We start from the raw sequence: 11,390 nt of genomic DNA, 5'->3' as shown, positions 1-11,390 counted from the left end.
CTCCTCGATTAGTCCTCTTTTTGTAACTATGTGTTATTGTTCTCCGTGTAATCTTCATGAGTTATCTTGGCTGGTCAACCAATAAACTCCGAGTTCATCACGATATTCCTGTTTTTGGCAATCTGCCGTGGGAGTATTCTGGTAATTTCAGGTAACTAGAGATAAATTTATATAATTATTTTAACCATGACTTTTTTTAGATGGCCTCGCAGAGCAAATATTAATGCCAGAAGAGCTGAAAAAACAACAAAAAACACACTTTGATTTGCTATTTTATTCATGGGGACATCTAATTGTCTGTTTGTGTGTGAATATATACATACTCTACTTCAAGGCATTAAAAGGACAGCAACTTTTAGTTCTATTAAAGTTACAGAGACTATCTGTCGTTGTAATTTCGAACCACTAACCAAAAAGAAGATAGTCCCGTTATAATAACCCACACCGGAAAGAGCTGGAATATTTTGTCGTATTACACTTATTCCAAACCTTTTCGTCAGCTTTGAATTCCAGAGTTATACCACAGGGCCAGCCCACGCTCTCAGAATTTTGTAGATAAATAATTCTTCAACCTAACGACAGCAAAATATGGAATTAGAGTACACATTAAGTGTTCGTTTTGAAGTTAAGCACAAAGCAACACTATGGGCTATCTGTGCTCTGCTCACTACGGGTATCGAAACGCGGATTCTAGCATTATAAGTCCACAGACGTACTGCTGTGCCACTATTCAACTTCATCGACAATATTTCGCTCATTACCAGCCACAAATCATGAATCATAAACCCCCAAATTCAAAATGGTCAGACTTAAAATTATCTGAATTCCTCAGTCAGTACAACGCAAACCTTTTCGATGAAACGCTTGCATGCACCCCATCCAAAATGGTTTCAGAAATGATCCGTGGAATGTAAACCATGATTTATTTCCTGGTGTGCCCATAACCTCCATAGTTTCTTGTGTATCACAATACTCGGAGTATCTTACCATTAAGTATCTTGCATCAGGTCATAGTCTGGACCGACTGCAGCACAAAGATTGAATACTAGGACTAGTCACGTTCAAAGACGTTGCTTTAACCATAGTGTTCACTTCCAACTCTTTGGACATGACCACATGTACTACTAATGATGACATGAAACTGAGAAATGTGAAGGATACCAATACCAATTATGGTTGATATAAACTTTAGTGATACCAATAAGTGTCCAAACACGTTAAGTAGATAGTTCTGTACGGTTAACCGTGGAAATCAATGTCTGTTCTACGTAAATCCAGATTTGAAGTTTGTTTTTAATAGTATGGCACCATTAATAATCACTGTAATTCATCTAAAGTCCATATTCAATCCATGTCATTATATGAAATAGTCAAACTTATTATCTGCATCTTGTGTCTAGTGTACCAAGCAACTGTGTGATTGGGTTTACACATTTCCCACTACAGACCTGGCTACTCTGAAGTGAGATACTATTTGTTTCCGAGTTTATTACGATTTATATTTCTACCAAAAACCTCCACTCATTATCAGCAGGTAATACTGACACACACTATTCTATGGAAACCTAACTAAAATTGAAGTGAGTACCAAAACAACAAGTAACCAAATAAGTCTGAAGAGGGTAGATATCTGATGGAAAATTTACCAAAACAGATGCATATTCTGATAAACGTTTATCTAAATAACAACGATCTTGGGATCATATTATCAAACTGTGTTTAATTTCTACTCCTTAAATCCTCAGGAGTAGTATATTTGTGGTATTCAATGTTAAATATTAAACACACTGAGACAACTTTAAAATATCAGCAATATCATAGAGATTTAGACGACTAGTGAGCAAATTAGAATGAATTGTGGTCTAGTATTAGTTCAGGTGAGAAAAAAAAAACAATACCTTCATTGAAAGAAAAACAGACGAGACACGTGTAGTTTTAATGGAACCCCACAATCACCACTATTGACTACAAGAAGCCATTTTGAACATAGCGGTTTCGACTACAACAGTAAGTCTTCGCTACTCTGATTCTTCCTCACTGATGGCTGAAATGAATTGAAACGTTCAGTCTCACTGACTGAAGACCCAATACAAAACTATAGAATAAATATCTAACAAAAGAGCCAACAACTTATAAAGTCCAACATTTAAACTCCTTTGGAACTTAATAATAAATAAATAGCTCGAAATTAACGATAAAAAGACGTTTCATTTAAAAACGTGGTTCGAAGTGATTACGGATAGATTTTTAAGGCTACACTTAAATTTTTATTATAAAGCTAAATTTATAAACGGATAGGTTTTGATGTTTGAAATCAATATCCGTGTTGTTAAAAGGATGCTAATATAATTTAAATAGTTGATTTAAACAGAACAGTCCTCCGGTGGGAAAGCTGCAAGTCTCCGGGTTTACAACACTAAAACCAGGGGTTCGATTATTCTAGATGGATACAGCAGCTAGCCCGATGTGGTTTTACTATAGGAAACCACAAACACATCTTACACCGAATAATGTTTTAAGTATTTGATTTTTGCGAATAGCTGTTGTTTTTCTGTCGTTTGTAATTAAGCACAATGCTACACAAAGGACTATCTGTGCTTTGCCCACCACGAGTACCGAAACCTGGTTTCTAATAGTATAAATTCCCAGACATACCACTGTGCGACTAGGGAACTCATGAATATCAATTTTGTTAATTGATGTGAGGAAAGTTATAGTTTAAAACGTTGTCCTAATATAATTAAAAGGATGATAAATAAATGAGGTAATCTATAGCTTAAACAGTTTTTATTTATAAATTATAGTTTAAAAATCTCTCTAAAATCCATTGTTTAAGTAGCTGATATTTTAAGATTATAATTTAATTAATTCATATGAAGGGAGTTTTACATTAAAATACTTAGCCCAGTACAATCTATAATTAAAGTGTGTGATTAGGGGCTTTTATAACTTAATTAGTATTTAATATCGATATTCTATATAGTTATATAATTGATCTGATGTGACATAATTAAATGTTGCAAATTGAACACAGTGTTTAGAGTATTTGTCTTCTTTCTTTTATTTAAAATGTAATTAATCCATCTGTTGCTATCTGTGCGTCAAGTTAATCACCAGATGCTTGAGATCTATAGACGTAGATAAGAATACAGATAAATCTATTTTTGAAATAATCTATAATACAAACAGTTTATCTTGTTCGACGAACAGTTTGAAGAGTTCACACTGACTGATATGTAAGTCGTTAACGTAGTGTAAGCTAGATGATTTGCTGTCATAAAATAATAAGCAGCTAATTTTGCGTGATGTATTGTTAAGCTGGCGATAACGTTTATCTGGCACAAACTATATAGTTTAAATAGCTGAGCAGTAATTCATATGACGCTGTCTCAACATTATTAGGTTGATCACATGCGATCAATAAATTAAGTAGCTAGTTTCGTATGATCGTTCATTTATTTAGTTGATCAAAATGCATACGTATTTGAATGATATAGCAAAACTGGTGCTACTTAGGCTCTAGTGGTTCATATGCATGGTTCTGAGCAGTATAATAGGTAGTTTACTTAGCATCGTTTACTTTGTTAAATCTATATTATTGATTAAGTTAATAAAATTATCTATAGCATATTTAGTTGATCTGAAAGCGGTTCATGTAATGTACAGTTTGAGCAGTTGATCTTGGATTTATCTGATTCTTTTCAAAGCTTAAAAGTTGATGTAATGAAACCGATTGTTCAAATAATTATTTTTTAGGACTGATAGTTTAATTATTTTGTTTGATAAATTACATGCATCAAATATTTTATCCGGTACCATCCGCTTATCTCAAACGATATACGTTTGTAATTTACACAGCTAATGCAGTGTAACTTGTAATCTAAATGAATGATTCTGTTACAACGAATAAACTAATAACAGTTGCATTTAATTAATTTGTTTTCATCAGGTGATTAAACAGTAAGAGTTTAATAATAATTTATACAATATATGGTACATATCGATTTGGGTAACTTTATTTTTTTTTCCCAAGCATTTTAAATCATAAACATTTGAAAGTAAAAAAAACTTACAGACTGTTGCTCTATATGTATTTACATAGGTATTAGTTTACAGTCTTAGAAATATTTGAAAACTGTCTTTGATAGTTGTGTGTGTGTATGTGTATCTTAACCCCTTAAAACATCGTCTTAAAAAGCATGTAAAAACCTGCTACCTGGGATATATATATATATATATATATATAAGTAGCTCACGTTGTGACATATCAAATTAAGAAGTTAGAAATATATGGCTGTAATTGTTTTCTCATTTTATCAAAATAGAGAATTATAAAGACGTCACGTAATAACTATCTCACTGGTCCATGCTGTTCTGCTGCCTCTTAAAGCTTCCAAACTTTTATCTTGAGATATTATCAAGGCTCTATTTTATAAAAGCAGTCATCATCATTAAAAATGAATTATCTTTGGAAAGTACACGACTGTAGTTTCTTTTCATCTTTCCCTTTAGAAAATATAAATATAAAAGCGTTGTTTTCTTGCTTAAAAAAAAACTATAGAAAATCCAATTACCTACGTTTTCTACATTTATTTCTAAGAATGCAGACATGTTTTTCTTTACACTGAAAATAAACTAACCATTAATATATAACTGATGTTGCCTGTTAGATAGCACGGAAGACAATTGTATACCTCTAACTGTACGAAATATTTATAAATCAACACGCAATTCTCGAAGTTAAACAAAACTGTTAAGATGCTTTACCTGTCTTTACATTGTGAGTGAGACTAAAAAGAGGAGATAATTTTATAGTTTCAGTTATATCTACCGTCCGAGTTAATGATTAAGTTTCCCTGAGGCTCATATAAGACTTGTTTGTTTTTGAATTTCGCCCAAAGCTACACGAAGGCTATCTGCGCCATATAATACTTGAATGTGATGTTTTTAATGTGAATAATTAATGAATATAACGCACATGAAGTTTGAGAAAGTCACTATTTAAAAGAAAAGTTTTTGGAATTTTTTATTATTTGTCAGTTTCATTTTTATGTTTGATTACCACAAAACAACTTTTGACATTTCGTAGGCTAATGAGAATAAGAAGTTCTAAAGAAACTACAGCAGGCACACCACACGTGTTTGGAGAAAATGTAACTGAAAATTATGAAAAGTTCAGTGTTAAAATTAGGATTTTGTGTCTCTAAACACATATACTTTTACATATTTTTCCTGTTATATAATAAAAGATATAACAAGTTGACAACATTTCAAGGGGGGTCATTTTTATTATCCACCCTTGAGTATGTATGTATACGTAGACAAACATACATGATTTTATTTGTTTACTTATTTGGCTTCACTGGGAATTATTTAATTTCACTAAAATTTATTCATTGTATATGAATGGTCGCTGACTATATCGCACCTTCCGTTGCATTGTTTAAGCTTTATGAAGTAAAGTATAATAGCCTTAACTAGTGACACTAAATGAAAGAGATCCGGCATGGGCAGATGGTTAAGGTGCTCGAGTCGTACTCCGAGGGTCATGGGTTCAAATCCCAGTCACACCAAACATGCTCGCCCTTTCAGCCATGGGAGCGTCATTATGTGACGGTTAATCCCACTATTCGGTGGAAAAAAAGAGTAACCCAAGAGTTGAGGGTGGGTAGTGATGACTAGCTGCCTTCCCTCTAGTCTTACACTGCTAAGCTTGGGACGGCTAGCTAGGCCGTGTAGTTTTGCGCGAAATTCAGAAACAAATAATTAAGTTGAAACTGTAATTCAGCCTAGCCAGCTGGTTATAGTAATTAATTTTATACTTGAGGAACAGTAAAATCTTTCTTCCTAAGAAAGTCCCTCTATCGGGAATTATCTCAGAAGGTTTATTTATTTTCGCATTAACCATGTACATTATTTAAATTGTAATGAGATTGTCCAAAACACCTAAAATAGTATGTAAAGTTTGCTTTGTCTTCTCGATACACTTTTAATACATATTGTAAGTCCCAGAGTTTATGGTTCGCTTTTCGTTGTAAAAAAAAAAAAACTATCACTGGACTTTGGGATCGTGGGTGCGTTATAAAAGTGACGGTGAAATTCTAGTGTTCGTCAGACAGAAGTAAGACGAAAATCGGAGGTGGTGCTGCTGTCTGGCTACCTTCCCTTTAATCTAACATTTCAAAATTAGGAACAGTAGTGTATACACAATCCTTGTGTAACTTAACTTGAAAGATTTAAAAAACAACGAAACAAATTGAGCACAATAAAGTTTGTATCACTTATAACATACTTAAGTTGAACCGACAGTAGTTAAACCAGGACCGAATTCAGTAGTTCAAGTAATTGGGTAGATGCACAAATGATATATATACAGAAATCAGCCTCAAATGGTGAATAACTGTATATAGATATCTAGTTTAGAATTACGACAATACATTATGACAAAAATACAAAACGAAAACAGACATGTTATAACAATGCGCTAGTTTTTTTATTTACTTTAAAACACATACAAATCATTAGTCATTTCGCTCAGGACTCTTTTGCTACGCAGAAAAAAAAAAAAGAGTACCTTCTGTTATTTACCATCGCTTTAAAACAGTTTCGCATTTGTACTTCGAACACTTCTGTTATCAACAGTACTAGTTTCAGTACCCTCTTCATAATTTCTCTACAGGTCCTATTGAAACATGAAATTTTGGCCCAGTCTGCCATAAGAAGTGTCCTTCATCAGCCAGACTTTGATCTATGTATGTTTGTCGTGTGACGTTTCTGTCCTTGGAGCCAAAAGTATTTATCACACTACTACTGGAAATCATATGACTACCTTTACTTTTATAGGTATTTACTACAATAGAACTGACTGCTTGGTTCCATGAAGACGGTCCATGAAGATGAACACATAAATGCACTTTGGTGTAGCTCATTTTCATATAATAAATGAGAGATAATTGCATCATAGTTGTTTCTTATAACATTTTATTCACGGTTTCCATGATTATTTAATATATGTTAAATAAGTATATTATCAGAAGTTGTGAATATAGTTATGCAGTTTCAAATTTAAAAGTCAATGTAAAGCAGATAAACAGATACATAGACATCTGCACAATATTTTTCTCATAAATTTACAAAAAAATATAAATTTTAGAATGAAAAACAATTTACTACATTGGCTATAAAACTTATATTTACTTAAAATATTTTAAGTAAAATTTAAAAATTTCAAAGTTGCAAGAATAATTGGAGATTTGGCTTTTAAAGCCTTAAATCTGATGTCACAAAAGCTGTCTAAGCAATCTCAAAGTTGCAAAAATATTTGAATACATAAGACCTGAAGTCAAAATTTTTAATTTCATTGTGTTAAATCACACAAAAAAAGTAAAACACTGTGGTCAGAGTGTAGGCTGGTGGTTAACGTAAATGGCTGCATTACAATACGTCTCAGAAAAAAAAAACAGTGAAACAGTGTTATAATAACGGCAATCAGTCTCTTTAGGCAGTTAAATGTAGCCGTTTGTATGACAAATGCTGTAGACTGGTTGTTCTCTTCTGTTCAAGATTTATATATTATGAATTGCTGTGTCTGAAGTTTGGAATCTTCGAGTTGTCTGTTTGGCTCATGTGTCGCTTAAGGTGTAGATCAGAATAAAAATAATGGATATAAAGTTCATAAATAGTTGAACTCTATCCTTTTATTATTTTAGACCTTATGTTATCAAACTCTTACACTCCTGAGAAATTTATACAAATAGCTGGATAAACAGCGTGTAAAAGCCTTAGATTTGTTACAAACTGTCAAATAATATTCAAACTTGTAAGAACAGTTGAATATACAAAGTTTCTTAAAGTCTTAGATGTTACAATAAATTAAGTCTCTCTCCAACGGATGTGGCCCTGCATGGCCAGGTGGTTAAGGCGCTTGACTCGTAATCTTAGGGTCCCTTTTCAATGTTTTCAGCCTTAATTTTAGGTTGTCTTGACAGTTGGAGCGTTTATTTTGAATTTCGTCAATCCAACTACTAGAGGGAGTATCCAGAGCTAGCCGTCCCTAATTTAGCAGTGTAAGACTAGAGGGCTACTTGGGCTACTCTTTTACCAACAAATAGTTGGATTGAAACAAACATGATAACGCTCCAACGGACAAGGGAAAATGTTTGGCTGAAAACATTGAAAACGTACAACGTGTTAAGTCACATTAAAAAAAAGTGATACACCGCATAAAAAGCTGAAAAGTTTAACATTTGATTTCCATGCGTTTAATTATTTCAACAAGAAGCTATTAAAGCCGTTCCAAGGCTGTAAGAATTGTTAAATCTAGAGCATCTAAACTCCAACTGTTTCACCTTCATAGAAGTTTCATTAATAACGTGCCTTATAATAATCACACCTTATTCGAAGTCAATTTGAATCTTCCCCAAATTGAAAGGGACTCTGAGAGAAATAAACAAAAACTTCTTGGAGTAAGTTTTGTACGATGTCACGATAGGATGAATTCATCCATACATCTATACTTTATAAAAACTTACTGTAGAACAAATTTAATTACGTGAGTTGCAAACTGTTTTGAACAAAGTACTGTAAGTAAGTACCAATGACAGCAATATAGTAATAAACTTAACAAAAAACGACGTTAATATCTTAATACCAATAATAGAAATGAGTAAAAATTTAAGACGTGCCAGAAAGGTTCACGTTAATTAAACCTGAACAATAAATTTAACGTTAAACCTTGGTGGTCTTTCATTATCAGTCTTAACAGCACTTCAAAACATGACTAGCTTTTCAAATGAATTTCACTTAACGAAGGAATTCCCACGTACGTGTTCTGGAATATTTTCCAGGTAATCCATGTTTATGAATGTTTCCTAAAAACAAAATAAAATTTGTATAGACAGGTTTCTTATCATCACCTCATTTTTATTTTGCTCTTTATTTTACTTTCATTTTTTCTTAGCATACCAAAATATGGAAATTAAAACTTAACTACATAGTTTATATCTTCTCGACCTTCTGTTTTAATGAAACTCGGTGTTAGAGCAATCGTGTTTTTATTTTTTATTGTTTTCAAGGTTCCAATAAAGATGTACACAGGGTATAAACAACGTAGTTGTATACTTTAGACATTTTATCAGTAACTTTTATTTTTAATTTTAACCTTCAATAGAATGTTGTCTTGATAAGAAGCTTCAAAAATGCACCTGCACCAGACTTTTTCAAGTGATTGAAATGTATGTTCAACATACGAAACAGTAATCTCAAACTACAACTCACTTTATGTGAGAACGTATCTGAATTTTGTTTCAGATCACCATGCTTGAGACACATTCTACTAATCAATGCTGTTAACAATAATAAAATTGCTTATTACCGGCAATAAACAGAACTTTTTTCAGTGGATCATTTAGATATATTGTTGCAAATAGTTGTAATTAACAATGATATACCTTTTTTTTTTAATCAGCAAAGACTGAGAAGGCTATTTAACTGGCCATTCAGACAGTTTGTTGTTACAAGATATAATTAATAATGAACTTTTTGCTTACTTATTTTTTGTCAGTAAATATGCCTTTTAATAGTTAATTGAAACTATTCCTATCTGTGTCTAAAGAGCTATTTCATTTAACCATTCAGAGCAACATTACCAAACCATGGAATAAATAGTACTGAACTTAATTTTAACAAGAAGTGTACGAACTGTTTCATTCAGATATTTATATATATATATTGCTACCAAAAGATAAGGTTAGTGATATTAAGGGGTTAAAATTCACTCTTGAAAATGACGTCATTGGACGCCGAAACTTTTTTAACACTGTCGTCAGTCTCAGAATAGTTTTTAATTACTAACCATTGTTCTTTGAAAATTTCAATTTTGAACAATTTAATAACAATGAAATGAAAGTATTTAATTATAATTATGAAAAACCTTTTTTCATTTAGTCATCCATATGTCTTGTATTGTAACACTCAAATGCGTCTTCAAGATAACTTGTGAAGAAATTGTGACTTTTTACATCATTGAACTTCTATGTCATTTTCTTTAGTTTTAGGTCTCTTCATTAAACACGTAGCTGTTAATAAGAAAATTTATTTCACGTAGTTTCTGATTTCCTAAATAACCACGTATTATTATAATTAGGACTTCATCTTTTAAGAACGAATTTAAGCAGTCATACAGTGTGATCCATTTATAGATACGTCACTGATTTCTAACGATCCTCAATATCGTACACTGGAACAGTTCAGTGGTAAACGATTTGGAAAGTGTATTAATTGGTGAGAGAAGCGTATAAGTGAATCGTCCTGTATTTATACATGTTAAAAAGTCTCGACGTTAGTTTTAATGAGGTTTACTTCTTCGTAAGTGAACATTATTTCACAAGATATTAAATCAACTACATGATTTGCATTTCATTTAATTCATATTTCCTTAGACTAAGTTGAAAATTATAAAATAATTATACAAAATATTATTCATTTCGGCAGCTGCATCATCAACTTTCTCAAATTCTTGTCTTTACGGAAGTATTAGTATGACGGCCATATTAACATAACTCAGATTTTATGGATTCCGTTTCCCCTGTTTTTAATCGATCTGACATATTATGACGGTTCTGTCAGATGTATCATACAAAGCTAAACTGAATCATTCAAGTTACACAACGACGGTTTTTGATGTGCAAAAAGGCGCCACGATGACATTCTTTGCTTCCGGTGTCTAGAGGGCGCTAACAACATGTAAGCCTTTGGCTGAATTTGGCTGCATTTACAATTCAGTATTATTAAATGCGCAAAAAACAAAAAAAAATTGCGTTATCATAGAAAATGCTTTAGAAAACATTTTCCAAAACAGTTTACAGTAATGTTGTAATAAAGACGCACTCCTTTAATAATGTTAGATAATATCCTGTTGTTTATTTCTGTTTCTTTTATTTATTTTAAGCTGAATGCAAAGTTATAATAAAAATATACCAGTTAATATACTAAGCGAGCTTTAACATTTAATTCATATCCTAAAAGATTTCCATAACGATCTATGTTTGGTTTTTTATGAACAAAATAAAAATATTCTTTATTAGGAGGATGAAAAATATGAATTTCTGTAAGCTAGAACTTTAATGTTGAAGATAACACCTGAGCAACACTTTAACACTACTGTAATAATATGTGGTGTTACAAGTTTTAAGTAAATGGAAAATAAAGAGGGGACTAGGGAAAGGGATTCTCTGGACGAATTGCTAGTCAAAAAAATAAAAGTGTGTTTAAAACACATTTAACTGATACGCTACAATAAAAAAATAAAGAAAAACAATCCTTATTTTAAGCTTAAGGATACAGTGAATACAAACCCTAGGAGGCTGTTGATAATGAAGGCAGTTTGAATT

Source organism: Tachypleus tridentatus, chromosome 8, assembly GCF_004210375.1.
Source record: "Tachypleus tridentatus isolate NWPU-2018 chromosome 8, ASM421037v1, whole genome shotgun sequence".
Classification (NCBI taxonomy): domain Eukaryota; kingdom Metazoa; phylum Arthropoda; class Merostomata; order Xiphosura; family Limulidae; genus Tachypleus; species Tachypleus tridentatus.
Note: the sequence above shows the minus strand (reverse complement) of the source record.